Source organism: Ursus arctos, unplaced genomic scaffold (genome assembly GCF_023065955.2).
Source record: "Ursus arctos isolate Adak ecotype North America unplaced genomic scaffold, UrsArc2.0 scaffold_13, whole genome shotgun sequence".
In the NCBI taxonomy this organism is placed as follows: Eukaryota; Metazoa; Chordata; class Mammalia; order Carnivora; family Ursidae; genus Ursus; species Ursus arctos.
This window is the reverse complement of record NW_026622797.1, coordinates 2,599,842-2,623,570: the sequence shown is the minus strand read 5'-3', so window position 1 is coordinate 2,623,570 and position 23,729 is coordinate 2,599,842. Positions and strand designations below refer to the sequence as shown.

Sequence of the window (23,729 nt, the reverse complement as noted above, 5' to 3'; positions counted from 1 at the left end):
GTCCTTCAAAATTCCCTCCTGAGGCTTTTCTGCATTCTTCCAAGGCTATGGCGGACTGTTGTGCATGTCCTATTATACTGGGGGGAGAGGCTGTAATAGCAGGGCTGCCGCCAGCACCGTCCCATGCCTGCACAGCCGTATGCAGCGCCCCTGCTCCCCGAGGCTGATTTGTACAATGCTTCCCTTGGAGGTCATTAGGAGCCTTATAACAATTACCTAAGTGTGTGATACTTTTTTCACACGTGTTCCCTGACGCTTTATGCCACCTGTTCATTCTTCTGACCTAAAATCAAATGATCTGAGAACAGAAACCTTGATTTTCAAATTTATCTCTAACACCCACAGAATGCCTGGGAACTTACTTAATGAATTAATAATATGAATTATTGTTATATTATAACTTAACAGCTGCTTCCATTGCAGAATGGCCAAAGCTCCTTTCAGGTGGTACTATGTGCCAAGGGGTCTAAGGCTAGCAAAGGTCAGGAAACAGATACCAGCTGACCAGCTGGTGGGGAAGAAGGCTCACGGTTTAGACATAGACTGGGTCCCGCCCAGGAAGAATCAGACCGTGAACCAGAGGATGGGAGGATGTTTTCACATTGGCTGGCAGTATCGATGGGGATATATTAAAGATTGAGTAAATTACATTTCTTAAGAAAAGATAAAGTTTGGTTTCACCTCTCAACAGACCAACCCTCTTGAATAGAATAACCATGGACTACATACAAAATACAAAAACAACTACTCAGAGGCTCTGAGAGTAAACAAAAACAAGCAGATTTTGGAAGGGAGACACAATTTGGGAGAAAGAAGTGCCACATGGTGAGTTTCTTGTTTTATGACTTTCAGCCATAGTAACAGTATGGTAGGGCTGAAAACTGTGATCAAAACCCACAGAGACTTCTGTTCAGCCAGGATGGAGTAACGGAGGCTGCATTTACCCTCCTATCTAAACCAAAAAGATACATAAATATATTTTTCAAAATATGTGGAACAATGACCATGAGTCACATTTTCTTGTTTCTTTGCATGGCTGCCAATATTGATGAGATGCTTGACATTTTCAATTTTAGCTCAGGACAGAGATCCCATCAACCATTTATTTGAGAGAAGGGAATGAGATAAGGTGAGCCCCAAGACTTCCCCACATTTTTGCCTGAAAGAGTTTGCAGGTGACAGAGCAGGAAGCAGAGATCAAACAGAGCTCAGTCATCCCCCTTAATGGAGGAGACAGAATTTGGGGTTTGGGAAGAACTTAGGATTTGGGAAGATTCAAATTTCTGGTTTTAAAACCAATGAAGATGGAGCTCCAGAAATATGAAGAGATGTACCCTTGAAGATGTAGCTGACATTTGTCTGTGCATGTGTACGGGAAGCACACCAGAGGCCAGAGAAAGAGCCACAGTGAAGTAGCAGGGAGCACGATCCATGGCACTGACATGGGACTGAGAAGAGGTCATGCTTTCCCCAGCCTGAGCAGAAAGACCTCCTACCACATGAGCATCAGTGAAGTCCTCAAAAGACTTCTGCCTTAGTAATAGGAATAAATTATCCCTAGACAAGGCTGTCCTGAACCCATGTAACGGGGTTTGTTTTGTTTTGTTTTTAAGATTTTATTTATTTATTAGACAGAGAGTGGGGAGTGGGAGAGGGAGAAGCAGGCTTCCCGCTGAGCAGGGAGCCCGATGCGGGGCTCAATCCCAGGACCCTGGGATCATGACCTGAGCTGAAGGCAGATGCCCAATGACTGAGCCACCCAGGCACCCCGTAACAGGGTTTTAAAGCAAGCTTTGAAGAGATTAGACTAATTACAAGTAACTAAACTGCCTCCCCAAACAACACTCAACAATACTGAAACAACAAAATTCAGCACCCACCAATGTTGAATTTAAAATGTCCAAGATCCTATCAAAAATTTTTAGCCATGCAAAGAAACAAGATACAATACAAATAATTCAATAACAACAGAAACAGACTCTAAGTATATAAAACTCACAAACACGGAGAATTCACGGGGGAGGAAGATGGGGGATGGGCAAAATAGGTGAAAGGGATAAAGGAGTACAACCTTCCAGTTATAAAACAAATAAGTTATAGGAATGAAAAGTACACCATGGAGAATATAGCCAATAATATTATAATAACATATGGTGACAGATGGTAAGTATACTTACTGTGGTGAGCATTTCATAACATACAGAATTGTTAAATCACTATGTTGTACACCTGAAACTAATATTATATGTCAACTACACTTCAATTAAAAAATGTTTTGAATTTTTAAAAAAACAGGAAAATATGACCCATAATCAGTAGAAAAATCATCAAAGAAACAAACTCTGAAATGACAGAGGTGAGGGGCGCCTATGTGGCTCATCGATTGAGCGTCTCTCTCTTGATAACGACTCAGGTCAGGATCCTAGGGTCGTTGGATCGAGCCCTGCGTCGGGCTCCGTGCTGGGCATGGAGCCTGCTGAAGACTGTCTCTCTCCCTCTGCCCCTCCCCTGCCATGTCCCTCTCTAAAAAAAAAAAAAAAAGAAAGAAAAGAAAAAGAAATGACAGAGATGATAGCAATAACAGAAAAAGACATTAAAACTGCAATTATAAATATGTACCATATGTTTGAGAAGGTAGAAGAAAGCATGAATGAAATGAGGAGAAAAACCAAAGTTATAAGAAAAAAGATCCAATGGGATTTCTGTAGGTGAAAAACTACAAAACTTTCAAAATTGGCACAGATAACAGAAAATCTAAATAATCCTATATCCGTTAAAGTCATTGAATTAACATCAAAAAGACTTTTGATGTTTGGTCCAGATATTTTTAGTGTTGAATTCAAATATTGTAGGAAAAAAGTAGTATAAGTGTCACCTAAATTCTCCCAGAAAATAAAGGAAGGGGGGCACATGTGTGGCTAAAATGGTTGGGCCTCTACCTTCGGCTTGGGTCATGATCTCCAGGTCTAGGGATGGAGCCTGCCAAGGGCTCCCAGCTCAGCAGGGAGTCTGCTTTTCCCTCTCCCTCTGCCTCTCCCCCTGCTTGTACACTCTCTCTCTCTCTCTAGTGAATAAATAAAATCTTAAAAAAAAAAAAAAAAGAAAAGAAAGGAGGGATAAACACCTCAATTACTTCATGAATCCAATGTAACATTAATACCAAAACCTGACAAAAACATTAACAAAAACAAAAAATAGAAAGAAACGTACGGATCAATAACCCTCATGAACACACTCATTCTTAACAAAATACTAGCAAATATAAATGAAACATGTATGAAAAGAAAAATATATACTTAAGTTGGGTTTATCTAAGAAATTCAAGATTGGTTTAACCTTGATCAAAATCAACCACCCTGTTAGTAAATAAAAAGTTAAAAAAGGTAATTTCCAAGTTAATAGAAAAAAAGAAGAAAACTCACACGATTGTTTTAATAGGTTCTGAAGAAGCATTTGACAAAGTTCAATATCCATTCATGATTAAAGGGGAAAAAAAACCCTCAGAAATGGATGAGAGCATCTTCCATCTGATGAAAGATCTATAGCTAATGTCATCCTTAATGGTAAATTATTAAATACTTTCTTCTCAGGAGCAAAAAATAAGACAAGGATACCTTATCTCATCACTTTTATTCAACACTGTCCTGGTGATTCTAGAAATCACAATGGACAAGATAAAGAAATAAAAGACTTAACTGTATAAAAGAAGAAAAAAACTGTCTCTATTTGCAGATGACATAATTGCATGTATAGAAAATCCTAAAGAATCTATGAAATCACTGTAACTAATAAATGAATTTAAAATAGTGCTAAATTATCACAAATAATAAACAAAATTTGTATCTGTAGCAAATAATTGGAAAATTAAGTTTAAAACAAGTCCACTTACAATACCATCAAAAACAAAATATTTAAGAACAAATTTAGCAAAAGATATATAAGACTCTACACCAAAAACTATAAAACACTGTAAAGAAAAATTAAAGAAAACCTAAGTAAATAGAGAGATATATCATCCTCACTGACTGGAAGACTCACTATTGTTTAGATGTCATTTCTTCTCAAATTGATCTGTATATTTAGCTCAGTAACTCAATCACAATCAAAATATCAGCAGATTTTTAAAATAAAAATTGGCTGGGGCACCTGGGTGGCGCAGTGGTTAAGCGTCAGCCTTCGGCTCAGGGCGTGATCCCGGCGTTCTGGGATCGAGCCCCACATCAGGCTCCTCTGCTGTGAGCCTGCTTCTTCCTCTCCCACTCCCCCTGCTTGTGCTCCCTCTCTCGCTGGCTGTCTTTATCTCTGTCAAATAAATAAATAAAATCTTAAAAAATAATAATAAATAAATAAATAAATAAAAATTGGTAAGTAGATTCTAAAATTTATATAGAAATTTGAAGAACCTAGAATATCCAAAGAAATCCCTTTAGAGAAAAACCAAGTAGGAGGACCTAAACTTCCTGACTTTAAGATTTGCCATAAATCTCCAGTAATCAAGAGTATGATACGGGCAAAAGGACTGAAAAATGGATGGAACAGAATGGAGACCCCAAAAATAGACCTTTATTTATATACTCTCCCAATTTTCAATAAAAATGCCAAAACAATCCCCAGAGGAAGAGATAAACCTTTTGACAAATGGTCTTGAAATAACTGGATTTCCATTTTGTAGGAAAAGGAAACGTGACTCCTTGTCATACCATATATGAAAAGTGATTTGCAATAGATCACAATTAAAACCATAAAACTTTCAGAAGAAAATGTAAAAGAAAATCTTTGTGACTTAGAGTAGTCAGATGTTTCTTAAATAAGTCACAGAAGGAAATAACCATAGAAGAAAAAAATAGATTATATTCAAATAAAAACTTCTCACCAAAACACAGCATTAAGGAAACAACTAGGCAAGTTCAACTTTTTAAAAAAATTGGAAAACCTGTATCTAAGAACTGGTTTGCAGAACATGTGAACTACTACAACTCAATAATAAAAAACAATCCTCTAAAAACGGGCAAAAGATGTGATGAGCCCCTTCATAAAATAAGATACAGGAACAGCTAATAAGCACAAGAAAAAGTGCTTAACGGTATTAGTCATCAGGGAAATGCAAAGTAAATCCCCATGAGCTACGAACACCAACTTACTGGAATTGCTACAATTAAAAAGATCAATACCGCCAAATGTTTGCAAGGATGCGGAGCAACCAAAACTCACACGTTGTTGTTGGGAGGATAAATGACATAAGCACTTTGGGGGAAAGGTCTGCATTTTCTTTCAAAAAATGAAATATACACCTACTCTCTGATCCAGCACTTCCATTTCTACGTATTCACTCGAGGGAAATAACACACATCTCATCGAAAGACGTGAACAACAATGATCAAAACAGCTTTATTCATAATAGCCCAAATGGGGAGAATCCCAGCTGCCCACCAACAGAGTGGATAAACCAGCCAGTAATTTTGTACAGTAGGCTCCCGGCTCCACTACCCAACACAAGCAACACGGACGAACCTCAGGACTGCTGCGAAGACGTGGTAGACAGGATGGCGCCTCCTAAAGGCTTGAGACCCCGGACTGTTGGCTTACACGGTGAGGAGGCATTCAGGGTGCCAATCAGCTCACCCTCAATAGGGAAGTTATCCTGAATCACCCCCGTGGGCCACCGTCGTCGTCACTTTCCTTAAGAGCTGAAGAGGGAAGAAAAGAAGTCACAGTGGTGCACAGTGAGGCCAGAGAGGCCACGGCTGGCTTTGGTGATGGAGGACGAGAGTGTAATTTCAGTGACGTAATAAATAGAAACTTTGGTCCTCAGTTCCAGGCTCACAGCTCCCAAAGCCCTTGTGATTTCCTCAGTGATTAGAGCAATAGGGGCACATTTTGTTATATTTGATTTTGTCTTTGGTTCCTGAAATAGTTTCAGAGCGATAAAGGCGAAATGTGTGTCTTCTGTTGTTCGTAACAAACTCTGAGCATATGTAATGAGGTGACTTTTAGAAAGCCCCCAGATGACCTAAGGGTGGGGCTGGTCACCAGGGGAACCAACCGTGGGATTAGAGAGCTGGAACTTTCAGCCCCACCCCCAAGCTTGGGGAAGGAAGGGGCTGGAGGCTGAGTTCATCACCAGTGGCCAGCGATATAATCAATCATGCTTGTGTAATGCAGCCTCCATAAGAACAAAGGATGGGGTTAGTGAACAAGAGCATATCCATGTGTGGGGAGGGCGGTTCACTCCAAACCCCACGGGGTCAGAAGCTCCTGTGCTTGGAAGATAAAGTTGCATTGTTCAGGGGCACCTGGGTGGCACAGCGGTTAAGCGTCTGCCTTCGGCTCAGGGCGTGATCCCGGCGTTCTGGGATCGAGCCCCACATCAGGCTCCTCCACTATGAGCCTGCTTCTCCCTCTCCCCCTCCCCCTGCTTGTGTTCCCTCTCTATCTCTGTCGAATAAATAAATAAAATCTTAAAAAAAAAATAAGTTGCATTGTTCAAGCAGCTGAATTTGTGCTATCTTGTTACGGCAGCCACAGAAAGTAGAAGAGTTCCAGTAGGAAATGGCTGTTTGGCTCCAATTCTGTAAAGTTATAGAATAGGCCAGTCTCCCGTGTGATGAAAAAATCAGCACAGTAATGGGGCAGGGATTAACTGAGACAGGCCCGGGAACCTCTGGGTCAATGGTCTCGTTCCCTACATTGACGGGGTCAGGGTGAGAGAAGCGTGTGCGCTGCCAACGCCCACTTAATGGACACTTTGGATCCGCATTTCATTGAAGGCAAATATGACGCCTACAGTGAAACCTGTAGACACATGTAATGGCGCACGTGATAAAGTACTTATGGGCAAGTACAGAGGTGTCGGCAGTGGAGGGACAGAGGGATGGATAAGTGGACAGATGGCAGAATGAACACGGCAAAACGTGCATGGCAGAATCTAAGTGATGAGTGTACAGCTGTTCCCTAGGACAGTCCTTCAAATTTCTTTGAAATTGTTAATTTTTTAAAAAGTAACAGGTTGGATCTGTATAAAGAATGTAACAAAGCTTTGAACCAGAAAACCCAAAGCTTTAGGTCAGTGGTTAGATCACTGATTTTTTTAAAAAGCTCATGTCCCAGGCTCCTAACGATTTGATAATAATTGGTCTAGGCATGAATGAGTTTTTAAAAAGAGAGAAAGTAAGGGTATCATCAGTTGAGATGCTTATATTCTACTTTCCAACAAACACCCTCCTGAGAGACTATTGGTCCTTACAGAGCGTCGGCTGAAGACGCATCAGATCTGAAAACAAGGAAACACACCCGCTCACGTAGCGTCCCCGCATCATCACCCCTACTGCTCATTTTCCTCTCAAAGTAGGCCGTCGGCTTTGAGGGGGACTTGGGAAACTGAGGCAGGCCCAAAGAAGGACTAGGCAACATATTTTTATCCTCTTCAAGCCTTGGGCACCGAAAGCTCAGTTAGGAGGTGAGAAACCGCAGCGCCCAGGTGTGTGCGTGTGCACGGGGCTGACTGGAACCTGGCGGAGGTGTTGCGTTCTGGGCTGGAGGGTGTCCCGAGCCCAAGTCAGGTCCGCCTGACACCTGCGGCTGTGACCTTCTCGGGCAACAGGGTCTTGGCAGATGCGGTTCGATGAAGCTGTGCTAGATCAGGGTGGCCCTAATCCAGTGACTGGTGTCTGTAAGAAGAGAGAACTCAGTCATGGGGGAGGCCACGCGAAGGTGGAGGCAGAGGCTGGAGGCACGTGGCCACAGCCAGGAAACGCCTGGAGCCACCAGAAGCCGGCCGAGGCAGCCGTCAGGAAGAGCACGGCCTGCAGACGCCGTGACTGTGGGGCTCTGACCTCCAGCTCTGGGGGAGAATGAGCGCCTGTGCCGTGAGCCACCCGGCGGGGTAATGTGTTCCGACAGCCCGAGCAAAGTAGTACAAGCCAGACCTGGCGCTGGAGCGGCTCTCTGTTCTCGGGACTGACAGATGGGCTGTCTCAGCGTGGCTGACTCGGAGAGCTAAAGCACTTGCCCCCAGGCACGGCCCCAGGGCCGTCCGCATCACCTTCACTTTGACAGGAGCCTCTCCCCGTGCTCGCCTCACAGATACCTCGGTGGAAGATGCCAGATGCCCGGAGGACCAACCTGACTCTTCCCCAGCAATTCCTACCTGCAGAAGGTCCTGCGCAGGACCTTCGCATGCCCTGCGCAGACGGACAGACAGAAGTGGTGGAGGAGGGAGCACCGAGGGGCCGCAGGTCGCTCCTGTTCCCCGAGGCCTCGGGTCTCAGGACCATGTCTCGGTCTGTCTCTCCAGAGCTGAGGGGATGCACGGCCGGCTTCCTCCCAGCAGCATCTCTAGCTGGAGCCTCTGAAAGCAGAACCCCACCTGGATCTCAGGGGGACCTTGGCCAGGTATCACACATTGAAAACAGCTTTTGGTGGATTTGTGGAATGACATGAGCAGACCCCTGAATTTAAGTTTTCCTCCCAGGGTTCAGAGAGAAGATGTTCCATCCACCAGCAAACATCAGTGTTTCGGGCGCGGCAGACAGGAGATGCTGAAGCCAGAGACGTGGTGTGAGACACAAAGCCTGTCCCGGGGCATTAGTGCATTAGTGTGCTGTGTGGCTGGCGCAGCCGGTCAGTGTGACAGGCGTGGCTGTCCTTCCCAGCAGAGGCATCAGCCGTGGTCCTGCTCTGCCCTGGACTGCTGGCTGAGGGTCTAAACCTGTGGTCAGACTTCAGGGGTCAGACTTCAGACGTCAGGAGCGTGGCCAGGAAAACATGGTAGCTGCATCAGGACAGACCAATTATTATCAAATCCTTAGGAGCCTCTGTGAACTCCAGTCGGGAAAAGAACTACATCTTTGTTTTTACTGACCTCCGCGATGTTTTGCATTTCCTTTGGGTGTGAGCGTGGCCAGGAAAACATGGTAGCTGCATCAGGACTGGTGATTTTGCTACTGATAGATCCCATTCTGCGTTATCCTAGGTGCTTTACTCTATGTGTTTAAGGACGTTATTCTGAGAAAAGCCCATTCCTCAGGCCACCGAAAGGGGTCCATGGCTCCCAAAACGATAAAGCCCAGCAGTAAGGTGAAAGGGGCCAGCAGAGCCACTTGCCACAGGAGCCTGGGCCCCTAAGTCACCGCGTGCAAGGCCGCCCACCAGCCAGAACGCTGCAACCACACAGCTCCACAGGGAGAAATAAGCCGGGGTGTGTTTGCTACAGCAGCGAGCACCACCCCAGCTGCTGCAGAGACACACGGGCCACCAGCGGGAGCAGCCACACATGCTGGCCCCCAGCCTAGTACTCGTTCACCTCGTCTGTAGCACGGGGCCCTCCTGGGTGCGGGGGTGGGGGGCGTTCTGCCCAGGAGCCTGAGTCAGGCAGGGCTGCTGTTCTGCCTACAGATCTGTCTGCAAAGCCCTGCTCAGCCCCTTCCTCGGCCCCACAGCCGAGATTCACTGCCAGTGGCGTCACGTCAGGATCCTTCTGCTTTGGAAAAGAGGCCACAGGTCCCATCATCCACTGGCCTTGCAGTGGTGCCGGAGAGCTGACATGGTCACAGAGCGGTGCCGTTTCATGCAGAGATCCCGGCGCTGTTGTCATCAGTGACTCTCTTCCCACAGCAGCTGACGGGCAGCCAGGTCCACACTGGAACACAGCCACGGACACGCAAGAGGAGGCGAGGAAGGGGGAGTGGGTGAGAATTGGGCCTCCGCCAGTAGGCGGTGAGATGCTTCCCAACCAGTGCCCAGCATCTCTCAACTGCCCCAGAGGCTTCTCGGGGACTGATGGCTGCTACACCTTTGAAATCTTAACACACGCCAGATACCCCTCTAAGCCTGTCTCCGTGCTGACTCGCCTACCACTCCCTAACGCGGCCCGCGTTTCACAGGGGAGGGAAGTGAAGCAGAGTCAGAAGGCCAGTGCATTGTCGAACAGGGATTCGAACCCGGGACTCTGCAATCTCTCCTGGACCCTCATGCCCTGATGCCCCCGCCTGTGGGCTTTACTGCCATTCTCACCCACCCCTCCCTGCCCATCCCTGCTGGTTGGACTCAGCCTTCCAGTTGCTGCTTCAGGAGCTGTGAATCTATCTGGTTCTGTGTCCTGGACCTAGACACGAGTCCTGAGCTCCCTCACTGGGAGACAGTGTGGAGCTGGGGAGATGCTGAACTTTCCATGGGAAGGACAGGGTGGTTGTGGGGGGCCATGGAAAGTCCCGGCTCTGGGCTCCCAAAACCATGCTTGTCAGAGGGCATCGAGGACAGCAATCGCTGGGGTCCCTGCTAAAATGCAGACTGAGACACGGGTGGAGGAAGAGCCTGAGACTCTGCATTTCTAACCAGCATGCGGTGATTCTAGCGTGGGAGGCCCAGGCCCACGCTGCAGTAATATGCACTCGGACACCTTCTGGTAACCTTTCAGACGAGCCTGAGCATACCTGCTCCATCCACCTCCCCAGGCTTGCTGGGAGGACCACGTGGGAAATCGCAGGAGGAAACACCGAAATCATAAAGCACAGCTCACCCGAGTGTCTTGTGGCTGTGCTGAACTCTCAGGGTCCTGCTGCCAGTCCCTGTGGAACAGAGGAGACCTTGGCCCAGAAGCACTGACAAACAGGCCCCACAGAGGAGGAGGAGAAAGCCAGCAGGAGCCCAGCGAGGCCTCAGGCACCAGCAGGATGCTGCCCCTCCTGACAGCTCCCAACGGAGGTGAGATGGGCCAGAGCATCGTGCCGACTGCGCTGCCAGCCGCAAAAGGACGCTGGGTGAATCCCGGCCAGCGATCTCAGCTCTGATGTAATTTCAGGCTGGAAAAGGTGTGGGCTCTTCCTTGCTTCTCGAAGGTTATAGCTACATATGAACATTGGAGCCACCGAACACCTGCCCCTGAATTCCCAGCTGGAGAAGCAAACTGGAGTCACCCGGGCCTCTGGTCTACCGATCAAGTGGCTCAGCACCAACCTCACGCTGGTGAGTAAAGGACACTGGGTACAGGACCATGAGGCAAAGAGAAGGCACGCGGGGGCGTTCAGTTACCATCTGGGAGCTGAGCGCCAGAATTCTAGCCTGGTCCTCACTGGACGTGGGCGTTAAATCCCAAGGACACAATTCCCAGTGCACAGAGGAGAAAGTACAGCATGCGGCTTTCTGTGTGTTATGTCACAATACATAATTTTCTCTTTTATTGGCTGCCTCCTCCCTCCCTGTGCTCGCAGCTTTGACTGCAGCAGGCGGGAGGGGCCCCTGGCGGAGCGGGCCTGTTTCCATGGCGGTGCGGCCAGCGGCGTGGGCCTGCTCGCTCACACGGCATGCTGCTCTGGACACACAGAAAATCACCTGCGTAGCGTCCACGGCGTAAGAGCAAGGACAACTGTGGGTCTTGACCTTCTGAGAACCTCTGGGAGGTTTTGTGCACAGAGATTTAAGTGTTTTCTCTGCTGGAGACCATGGAGACCATGGAGACCGGGAGTGGTAGATTCTCTGCTCAAGACATGGAATAGAATGTCACAGGGAAAGCAGAGACACGTGGGGGACCCTGGCCGGTGAGCGTGACGGGTGATGTCCCCAGCGGCCCCGTGCTCCATAGCACCTCTCGGGACCCGGCCTCACGCTCACCGCCTCTATCCAGGCGGGTCCTTCAGCATCTGTCGTGTCGAGCAGGAGAAGGAGGGTGGTCCCGGACTTCTCCCACTCACCACGGAACCCCCAGCCCTCAGCACACTGCTCTTCACCTGGGGGAGGCGCTCTGGCAACAGCTGTTGCATAACTGAACGAATAAAGAAAGGTGAAAGTGAAGGGGAGTACACGGGGTGCGGGGGACAGCCGCAAGAGCATGCACTCGCTAGGAAATCCCGTCACCATAAACTACACCCCCATAATCCCCGCATTGCAGAAACCTAGCGCATAACTCCGTGCGTGTCTGGTGCGCGTGCCTCTCGAGAGCTCATGGATGTCCCTGGAGGACACGCGGGACGCTCTGGTGGAATAATCCTCACCTGGGCGTCTCGGCAGCTCTGCAGCTCTGAGGTTTGTGGCGAGACCTCTCCCGCAGCCTTTCCTTCATTCCTGGCAGAAACTCGGCCCGGACATGGCCACACTGTCTCCTCCCACTCAGCTAGCTCCCAGAACACATTCCGATTTTCCGTGGTGGGCAGCAGTCCCCTCCAGCCCGGGGCCCACCTTCTCCCAGCCTCTGCCCCCACACCCCTCCATCGTTGGCTGGAGTCCTGGTGCTTCTCTCTTTACCCTGCCCTGCCTCCTCCAGGCCGTCTGCCCCCTCTGAGCGCCGGGCACCCTCCAGCAGCTGTGCCTCGAGCCCCCCACCAAGCAGCCACTGAGCTCTGAGCCCTGTGTCCGAAAGAACCACCAGACTCTCATTTGAGAAACCTGCTTTTGCCAGTGTCCCTTCCTGCTCAACTTCCAGTAACGGCCACGGTCATGGTGGCCCCTCAGCCTTTCTCCAGGCTCGCCACACCTGCTCACAAACTCTGCACCCCATCCCGGCTCCTGCCCTGCTGCTTCCCTACTCCGTGTTGGGGGGGGGCTGCCTTTCTCCGCCACCCCCCTCGGCATCTGTACCAGTCACTCGGCGTCTCATGCTCCACCTGTGTCATATCATAGATCTGGATGAACTTCGACCCAACTGTACAGCAAAGTTCTACGGGGACCAGGTCTTCTGTTCCATCTCTCCAGTTCCTTAATGCAGAGGCCTGCTAACTTAATTTAGCAGGAAAATACTCGTAGGCATTCCCAGACATATCAGGACAAAAATGTCCTTGGCTCAGAAAAATAAGGGGGTGAAATAAGGCAGGTAACTTACAGGTCCTCTCTGAGATACCAAACGGTCTGAATCACATATTCTTCAAAAATCATACTCCATAGTCATTGGCATGAGTGAATTAATTGTAGGCACAATTCTTGAGCCTGTAGTTTATAGAAACTACTGCTTTTAAACTGGATTTCCCCCTCTTCATTGAATTATGCCTCCAGAAATAATTATACCTTGATCCTGACTCAACGAAGCCCAGTTTTAATGATGCTGTGATTGATAACCGCTATCTATCGCGGTTACCATTATTGATAGTAATCCACAGTCCAGTGTCTTTTCCTCTTGCACACGATGTCTGCATGGTCCCTCTGTAGGACAGAGAGACACGAAAGGCAGCTCAAGCCTTTGGGTGAAGACAGAAAACTGAGGTCTCCTGCTTCCCCTGTGCACAGGTGAAGAGTAGATACTGCCGACAGCATCCTCGGGCTCGACACTCATCCCGCCTCCTGCACGCTCTAGACAGCTCCGAGAGACGCCTGAGATTTCCAGATGGACAAAAACCAGATGAGATTCCCCCGAGATGACGAGATTTGGAGTCAGAGGCCCCAGCTGGCCTTGGTTCCTGGTGCAGCCTGAATGGTTGTGTCCCCCACAGCCGTTAGGTTGCATTCTCAATCTTCAGCGTGATGCTGCTAGAAGGTGGGCCGTTGGGAGGCGATTAGGTCGTGGGGTGAAGCCTTCATGAATGGGATGAGTGCCCTCATAAGAGAGACCCCAGGCACCCCCAACCCTTGTACCACATGAAGACACAGCGAGGAGACCACTCTGTGAACCGGGAACAGCCTCCCCGGGCACTGACCCTGCTGGCGATCTCGGACCTCCAGCTTCCGGAACAGTGAGGAATCAATGTCTTGCTCAGACGTTACCCGTCTGCAGTCTATTTGCTGGGGCAGCCTGACGGGATGAGACAGCCCCCACTCAGGATGCGGGTAGTGTGTCCAGGGCATGGGGGGGCTTTTCTGCAGACTCACTCCTGACACAGTCTACGCCCGCGATTTGCAAACACGTCCACTGGCCGGTTCATCCATAGGAAGCTGGTCATAAATGATCCCAGGCGGTTACGGATGTGGAGACATGAAAACCATCATCGAGAAGGGACACATGGCAGCTGGCTTCAGACTCGGACATTCCTGAGCTGGGACTGCTAGCTGGGCGCTCACCGTCCACGTGCCCAGTGCCAGTCCCTCACCTCTCTGATGCCGTGGCCTCGCGTGTCCCAATGTCTGCAGGACGCTCAAGCCCCCATGATGGGGTGAGACCAGGGATACGACAGAGGGTCTCTGCTCTCCCGCGAACACACCATGAACACCAGTAACACACTAATAATAAATACTGCAGACTTCACACACAAGCATGAATAAAACATTACAGCAATGGGATTAGAAGGCCAAGGAGGCAGTGGGAGGAGGCCGTAAGGTGCCTGTCAGCAGCAGGACCAGGAGAGGGGCCGGGGCAGAGGCCCTGGGAAGCACAGCCCCTACAAGCACAGGCAGCCACCCCCCGGAGCGGGGAGAAGCCAAGGCCATGGCCCCCTCGAGTGTCCGGCCAGAAGGACGTGAAGTCACTGTCTCCGATGTGCCTGCTTCCAGAAGCTGGGGCCCGCGCCCCGCGCACGCAGACGGGGCAGAGGACAGGCAGGGGTGGTGAGCCAGTGACATGGGCATGAGCTGGTTCATGCCACCGACAGATGCGTGAATACGTTCTCTGCTTCTGACACCTGGCCTGGACGGAAATCTGCCTGAACACTCCTCCTCGTCCCGGCTGGAGAGTCCTACTTGAGGGTGCTCTACGAGTCCATCTGTCTGCCCTGCATCCTGCGTCCTGCGTCTGCTACAGGCACCAACTCTTTCTCCCCGGGCAAGCTGATGAGCCAGGCAAACACCTCTCTCAAGCTAAAAAATGATTCTTCTTGGGGCACCTGGGGGGCTCCGTCAGTGAAGCGTCTGCCTTCAGCTCAGGTCATGATCTTGGGGTCCTGGGATCGAGTCCTGCATTGGGCTCCCTGCTGAGCGGGGGGGGGGGGGTCTGCCTCTCCCTCTCCCTCTGCCCCTCCCCCGCGCACGCACGTGCTCTCTCGCTCTCTGTCTCTGGCAAAAAAATAAATAAAATATTTTTTTTTAAAAAGAAACATGATTCTTCATCACAGAAAAGATTCGGAAAGGGCTTTCATTCTCCAATTTCCTGCATGCTCCTCTCCCCTGGGAGCTTTGTCCTTGGCTCCCCGACCCTGCGCTGGACTTGTGTCCCTGCAAAGGCTCTCCTGACCCTGGGAGACTGAGTAAGGATTGCTCTCCCGTGCTCACAGACAATCACCTCGAGATTCCTCATTTGTAAGGAGCCCTTGGGTCCCTCTCCCACGTCCCAGTAATTAATACCAGTACTGATCAGTGCGGACGCTGACGTGAGACACAGGCCTGCCTGTTCGGATGTGTGTCCTGGGACTCTGAGGGGTGACGGGGCAGTCACCGTGCCCATGCGCTGTGTCTCCCCTGAGCCTCCAAGCAGTGGGCGGTGACCGCCGGGGCCATGTGCTACCTGCAGCCACAGCCTGGGTCTGCGCCTGGGCCCTGTGTGGCCTCGCCAGGGCCTCTGGCGGTGGCGTGACCCCTCACGACTCACGGGGTGACTGTCTCCCCTCCCCTCCGTGAGGGTGAAACCAACAGAAGGTGGTACATAAGCTGCAGAGCCTACGGGATTTCTCACCCCCAGAAATTCTGCTTCCTGGGTCTCCTGCTCAGGGCGACTTCTATGATAAACGTGAGGGAGGGGAGGGAGCGCGGTTAAAGACAAGGCCGCCTGCCTGCCGCTGCGTTGCCTCTCCCGTGAGAGCGCTGAGAAGAGGCGGCCCCAGTGAAATGCTCCGGGAAACCGGGGTGCTGAGCAGGGCTCTGGTCCTGGGCCGCCTGTGTGGCTCCTCGTCGCTGGCAGCCTCTGAGCGTCGGGATCTCTCCCCGGCGCTCGGGGCCGTTCCTCTCACACTGGCTTTTCAGGAAGGAACATCAGCGGCTTCTTCAACCTTCCTGGAACGGTTCCCCCGGTTCCCCCGGGCTTCCTGGGGGCGACAAGCTCTGCAGCAGCTCTGCTCCGCGGCCTCCTGGGCTTCCCGCAGACACGTCCTCTCCCGCCAGAGCAGACACACCCCAGGCCAGGGCTCCGGTTCCCCCTGCTGCAGGCACCTCAGAAGGCCGATGTGGCAAAACAGATTCTTTCGAAAGAGTGTTATCGCAGCATCACAAAACTCCAGCATAAAGGGAACCAGCAATGCCCCCGACTGCACCTGAGGCCCGCCTGCCGGACCCCCTGCCCGCTGCAGAGAATCCGGGCCATCCCCACCATAACCCTCGGCCGAGAATCCTGCCAGCCTTCGGGGTGGATTCGCACAGCAGATAATTGGGGTAAAATGATTTGAGTGTTAGCCGTCAGAACACTTTTATTACTAAACATAAATCACTCTCTCTGGCCTCACGGCTTCTGTTTTTCATCTTCCGGAAGAATTTCAGGGCACAAGTGTGCACAGGCACAGACTTTATACATCATGAAAATGCAAGCACCATGCGTAGCTTTACAAGGGGTGAAACTCCCTTCCTCCCCTCGTCCCTTGGGATGTTGCCCCGGTGGGACGAGGCCCCGTAGGGATGGGGTGTTAGAGCGCATGCACGGGGCACAGCCAGGCAGGACATGGATGGATCAACAGCCGGCTTTGCCGACGTTAAAGAAAGGCACAGATGTGGGAAGCGAGCAGAGCAGCGATCTTTGCTGCATTCGACTGGAACGGGAAGCATGTGGTGAACCCAGCATTTGCAATATGCACAGACCAATATGGAAATAAATACAGACATCAAGTGTAGAGAGGCATCCTTCTGTGCCGAAGGTAAGGAAATGCTCAGGCAATGACAGGACCATGTGAGCAGACAGGCCAGCCAGAAGGGCTCCCACAGGCCAAACTGGGGGCTATTTGAGCACCAAATAAGTGCCGTGAGGAACAATGTATTTAGGTAACTACAGAGTCCGTCCACACACAGAACAGTCACTGACGGTGAGGAAGAAAGGAGACTCGTAAGGGTGGAGAGGCTGTCAGGTCGCAGCTTGCCGGGACAAGCAGAAACCAGGCACCCCGGCAGGATGCAGGAGACGCAGGCCCACTTCTCCAGCAGACTCGACAAAGAACATGCCCTGAAGAAACCTCAGAGGAAGCCTACAAAATAGTTTGCCCATGTGCCGAGGACATGAAGGTCCCACAAGTCCCGAGGAATGTTCCGGATGGAAGGCCACAAAGCAGCATGGACACTAAATGCAAGGAGGGGTCCTGGGTAGATGCTTTTCTCTACAGGTGATGTGGGAACAGTTGGTGGAGACGGAGCAAGTCTACGGATTGGGTGGCAGTGGAGGGTCAGGCCGATTTCCTCATCCAGATGACGGCGCTCGTAAGAGAATGCCCTTTGTTGCAGAAAACACACGCCAAATGCGTGTGGGTGACGGGCATCACGGCGGCAGCTTACCTCCACGGCCTCAGAGGGGAAGCATTTTGCACCATTCTTCCAAGTTTCCTGTAAACTCGAAACTCTTTAGAAAGAAGAATACGTATGGTACCAGGTGGCCCAGAGTCTCTGAGTGACTAAGGGACAGGATGGGGTGGGCATACTTCACTGGCCACCACATTTTCGGTTCCACATTTTTAAGATTTTATTTATTTATTTTAGAGAGAGAGCGTGTAAGTGCAGGGAGGGGCAGAGGCAGAGGGAGAGACTCTCAGGCAGATTCCACACTGAGCAGGGAGCCTGACTCGCGGCTCAATCCCATGACGCTGAGATCATGACCTGAGCTGAAATCAAGAGCTGGCTGCTTAACCCACTGAGCCCCCCAGGTGCCTCTCAGCTCCCCATCTGACTATTTTCACCAACTCCATCGATATTGGTAGTACTGTCTGTGTTAGGGTTCTGCAGAGAAAGCAGGAGGCTTACAGGATCCATACAGACATGTGAGTGGGGCTTTATTCTAGGACTTGGCTCACAAGGTCTCTGCTATCTGCAGGCTGGAGAACAAGGAAAGCCTGTGGGGTCCTTCAGTCTCAGGCCCAAGGTGCAGAACCTTCCTCTCGGGTCCGAAGGCAGGAAAAGACAGATGTTTCAGCTCAAGAAGAGAGAGTGATTTGCCCTTCTTTTGCCGTTTTGTCCCATTCAGGGCCCCAGCAGATGGGATGGTGCCCCACACTGTGGTGAGGTGGGTCTCTACTGGCTGTACTGAGTCCAGTGTTCATGTCTTCCACAAACACCCTCACAGACACACCCAGCCACGATGTTTACCAGCCCTTAGCCCAGCCAAGTCGACACCTCCAATTACCCATCACGATCTGTCTCTGGGTACGCTCATAGTTCTTGGCGGTAGAGACCTTGTAGGGAGCCCTGCATGGAATCAGCATTAACCCTACATTCACCGCTGAAAAGCAGAACAGCAGAAACTCAGCCGGCTCAGGGAGACCCCAGGAACTCAGCTGGCTGGGTGCCTTGCAGGTGCCAATGCTACCTTCACTCAAACTGTATGTATCAGTATTCTCCAGAGAAACAGAACCAGCAGGATGTGTGTGTGAGAAAGGGACACTGAGTGAGTGAGTATAAGGATTTGTTCACATGATATGCAGACTGTCAAGTCAGAAACCTGCAGTTCAAGTCTGAAATCTGCTGGAGAATTCCTTCTGTCTCTGGGGCTGTCAGTCTTTTGTTCTATTCAGGCCTTCAACTGATTGGATGAGGCCCACCCACACTAGGGAGGGCAATCTCTGTTATTCAAAGTCTACCCATTTACAAGTTAATCTCATCTAAAAACACCCTCACAGAAACATCCAGAATAATGTGTGACCACGTATCTGGGCACAGTGGCCCAGCCAAGTTGACATATACAATTAACCATCATAGTGGATCAAAATGTTGAATGGAAGAACCAGAAGGAAAGAACAATTTTTCAATTCTTTTGGCCCATATTTTCATGTTATAGTCTCATGATTCTAATGCAAAAGTGGTAAACTGCCTGAATGTCACAGCTATGGTCCAATGTAAATGCGATGACATATTCCAAATACTGTATCAATGTTCTCTGCATTACACCTATGACAAACAGCATAGTGACCCACAGCTGCCTTAGGGGTAACACAAAAGCAGGCCCATCCTGAGCTCAGCTTAAAAATCAGTGGCCAGTCTGGGGGCGCCTGGGTGGCTCAGTTGGTTGAGTGACAAACATATGACTTCGGCTCAGGTCATGATCTCAGGGTTGTGGGATGGAGCCCCCTGTCGGGCTCCACATGGATCCTGCTTGGGATTCTCTCCCTCAGCCCCTCCCCCCACTCTCTCAAGTAAATCAAATCTTTAAAAAAAAAATTTTTTTTTAAATCAGTGACCAGGGGCACCTGGCTGGCTCAGTTGGTAAGTGTCTGCCTTCAGCTCCGGTCATGATCCCATGGTCCTAGGATCCAGCCCCATGTCGGGCTCCCTGCTCCTGGCGTGGGAGCCTGCTTCTCCCTCACCCACTCCCCAGGCTTGTGTTCCCTCTCTCACTGTCTCTCTAGTGCTGTCAAATAAATAAATAAAAATCTTAAAAAAAAAAAAAATCAGTGACCAGTCTGGAGATTAAAATAAGCAGGAGATGTAGCACATTCTTAAGAGCTTGACAGGTCCTCCTAAAGAGATTTCTGACTACAGAAAATCACCGATAAAGGAACACAGACCCCTCAGACGCGGAAGACCGTTATCACCAAGGCAAAGGCGAGCTTTACAACACGCAAACACTGTTTGCGGATCGAACACTGATGACCCATCCTTCTGCTTACAAACTAACGCAGAAGTAACAGCAGCCCCACAATCACACTTAGTGAGGAGGGATTAAGAGGGCCTCACTGTAACGTTCAACAAGCCCTACACACCTGAGCGAACGCCCTGTCCATCCGCCTCCCCGTGGTCACCCTACAAACTGCCGTCCCAATGCACAGACGCGGCGGGTGCTGGGAAGATTCCCACGCACAGCCCGGGCACCATGCTCCCGCCCAGCCCCGGTGCCCAATGCGAGGCGCGAGGAGGACCGGGTGGTCCCGGGCTCCAGGCAGAGCGCCCGGGGCTGGGCTCCCCTTCACCAGACGCGCTGTCTTTGGCGCACCTCAGATTTAAGAACACGGCAAGGGACAGTTTTGCCTCCAGGAGGTCTCAGATTGTCTCGCGGCCCTACCGCCAGCACGCAGAGCAGTGAGCCCTTCCCGAGCCACCCGTGTCACCGCCGGTGACCGTCCAGAGCGCACGGGCCCCCGGGACGCGGTGACCACAAGGCCGGTGCCCGCGGTACAAGGCCCGAGTCACCGCCTGCCCTGCAGGTCTGGGCGAGAATGATGGAGGAAAAGGCACGGAGCAGAGCCCGTTCTCTCCAATGGGAGCGCAAGTGTTCAGTAATCAATGCGCTCCCGCCGGCGGCGGTCCCCGGAGAGAGCCTGCGCGTGGGCAGGAACGGACGCCGTCTCACTGCGGCCTCCGGCCCTCGGCGGCCACCATGCGGACTGCGCGGCAACTGCACCGAACACCCTGCTGGACCTTGGGCCTCCCGAGTCGGGGTCTGCGGCCCCCTGTAAGCTGGGGACAGGGCCCATGGACCCAGTGCGTCCCCCGAGCGGCTGCAGGCCGTGTTCTGCTGACCTCCGTGTTCTTGCCCGCCCGGCTCCCCTGCAGCGGCCCTGCCCCGCGGCGGCCTCCCCCCCGCCGCCATTCTCCGCCGAAGGAGGGCCCAAGGGGAGAAGGTGACCCAACGAAGTGCAAAGCCTCACCTCGAGGTTAAACAATGGCAGGACGCTAGCGGTGGGCAGCTGTCTACGCTTGCCTAGACCCTACTGCCGTCTGCAGCTCAGCCGGCCAGGGCCACGCACGCGGCGCCAGCGGCTTCCAAAGCACAGAAGCGCGCTGGGAGGCCGTGGCAGGACGCAGCGCCCTTTGCCCTGCGCCGTCTCCACCTCACGTCGGTGCGTGTCCGTGGGAGGGGCGCGCTCTCCGTACGCCGCTGCCGCCGTGGCTGTGCCCCTCCGCAAGTCTGCCAGCGCGGCCACTGCTCTGGTCTCGTGCAGGCGCCCGGGGTTACGCCTTGCGGGCTGCCCGCAGGATTGAGGAAGAACTAGGGGCGCCTGGGTGGGTTCCCGGGGGGTTCAGCGTCTGCCTTCGGCTCAGGTCATGATCTCAGGTCCTGGAATAGAGCCCCGCGTGGGGCTCCCTGCTCAGCCTGGGCCTGCTTCTTCCTCTGCATGCCCCCCCCCCCCCATGCTCACACTCTCTTGCTCTCTCAAATACATAAATTTTAAAAACCTTAACAGAAATAAGAACGCCGGGGGCACCTGGGTGGCTCAGTCGGTTAAGCGTCTGCCTTCGGCTCGGGTCATGATATTGGAGTCCTGGGATCAGACCCCACATCAGGCTCCCTGCTCAGCAGGGAGTCTGCTTCTCCCTCTCCCTCTGCTCGTGTTCTCTCTCTCTCTCAAATAAAAAAATAAAATCTATTTAAAAAAAGAGAAATAAGAACACTGGTATATGACTTGAGGTACTTATCCTCTGTCATAATTAGGCATAAAGCATAAAAAGGCGGCCTTTCCTACAATCCTGCAGCTCTGAGTAGCCGCTGCAGAAGGGGCCTGCTTGTCCTTCTATGTCCCATAGAGATAAAAATGAAAGTGAACAAGGAGTTTAGGGAGACTCTGTTTAGGGGAACGTTGCTTTGCTTTCAAAGGAAATTACTTGGAAGCTCCTCCCGGATGGACTGGAGGCTTGGCAGGGCAGCTGACATTCTGCTCCATGTGGAGACGGGGCGGAGGGAAAACCACCATGTGGAGGACAGAGCCGGGCCAACTGCATAGTAATTGAGCTGTACCCCTGATCAGACTACACCTGAGGGCCGTTTCCAATAACTGAGGTCAACTAATTCCTTTCATTTTTAAAGACAGCTTTCATTTTCTTGTTCCTCGTAACTGTCAGGGTCCTAACTGATATGCATGCATGTATGTGTTCATGAATATATATGTTCATATTTATGTCGGTGATATGTATTATAAATGTGAAAGAAATATCTATCCGTGTGCTCATGGATCACTAACTCACACACTCAAAAGGCAACACTCTCCCAGAGCTAGTAACCCCTCCTTCACTGGTGCCTGCCCACACTGCAGCATGTCCCCTCCAGTAAGTGGTGCCCCACTGCACCCACATCACAGACGAGACCGTCAGTTGTAGCGACATTGAATCGTATCCATCGATGTGCATGGCGTAACCCACCTGCAGGAGACTCCCAGCATCCTGGATGGGACCCCACAAGTATCTGTTGCTCTTCTTTATGGTGCTCTGTGCTCTAACATGGAGAAAAAGCATGCAGGTGACCTTCAAGTCTGCAACGAAGGGCGCCCTGCACCTGAGTACTGGACACTTGGTGGGCCACTCGGAGGTGACTTCTGATGAACAGGATCCTCTTTGGGCCACTGCCGACTGTCTTTCTGCAAATCTGGTCACACATGTACTAAGCACCTGTGTTCAAGCAGCTGTACCGTGCACTGCGAAAGCATGAGGCGTGCGTAGCTCGCGGTGGAGCCAATCCAGACCTGAATTACTGGGACAGCGGGGTCTGGAGTGGGGGACCACCCACTAGACAAGCCAGGGTCAACACTTTTGCTGGTGAAAATGGGCCCGTCAACACTGCAGACTTTTCAACATCCAAGAATGAACAGGAATTAGTGCACGATTCTTGCTTTCTGAATGTACGGAAGCCGCGGAGGTCTGGAATGTTCCAGGCAAGTCCATGTGAAGACACTGTGGAGCATACCAGCTCTGACCCTGTGCATTTCCAACCCTCCGGCAATCCAGTGTCAACTGAACCTGAAACTGTCCTTCTTGTCTACAGGCGGTGGAGGGCTGGTTACAGCTCTCAGAAACACACAATTCCCATCACAAAGCATTTCTCGTCTTCTGTCAAAGGTTTTGCTTAGGATGAAGAATTCCTATTACCACCCCTCTATGTAAATGCAGCCGACCCCATAAACAATGGGGTTAGGCTGACTGTCTTACAGAAGTATGGGCATCAGTGTGACATGTTGGGGCTGTGTCCTGGCCTCCCACTCCATGAGCCAGATCTCGGGAGGGAAAGCAGCTTCCTGGACTGCACGGAAGTGTTTTCCAGCCCTCAGCAGCAATGACTACTGCTGATCTCGTTGAGTTTTGGAAAGATATTTACAAACTGCCTTGGGACCTGGATTAAATTCTTTGTATTCCTGATCCAAAGTTCACAAAAACACCACAGAAAGAGAAAACGTAATTAGACAGTTCCTGCGCCTCCTCCTCTGGGCAGGGGGACAGGCTGACAGCTGCTTCCCTAGCCTGCCCAAGTTCTTTAACCCTTAGCGCGTCCCCTACCCCCAAACTCAGCACCATTAAATAAACCACCCAACGTCCTCATTCATTGTCTTTTGCTCCCTCCACTAGGACGTAGGCTCCAAGAGGAAGGGTTTTTGTCTATCTGTTCACTGCTGCATCCCAGTGCCTGAATGAGTGCCTGGCTCACGGAAGTGCTCAAACCTTTGTAAAGTGAAAAAAGAAGCCACGGTCTCATGGCAAGTGAGATGTAGCCCGTGTCTACACTCAGCAAGAGCTATAACAGAGGCATGACCCCAGGCTCCCCCAGACCCAGGGGCAGAGTGGGGTCCAGGAGGTCTGCAGGAACTTCTGAGGGTCCCAATGGAGCTGGGTGTTATCATGTAAGTGGGGGTGGCTGAGCAAAGCAGGGACAGTTCAGGCCATGGAGACCTGCCGGCCAGGACCCCTCCAGAGCCCCAGGGGGTGCTGGTGCCGCTGACGCTGATGGTCTGGAGGGAGGGCACTGTAGGCTCCCTGGTCCCCACGCTAAGGAT

The 23,729-nt window shown here is 51.3% G+C and overlaps 1 protein-coding gene across 5 annotated transcripts in view; it reads right to left on the bottom strand.

The window, feature by feature from the left end:
- The window catches only part of RNASET2 (ribonuclease T2), a 53,078-nt gene that overhangs the window by 5,108 nt on the left and 24,241 nt on the right, over positions 1-23,729 (bottom strand). The gene's annotated exons all lie outside the window — the stretch shown is intronic.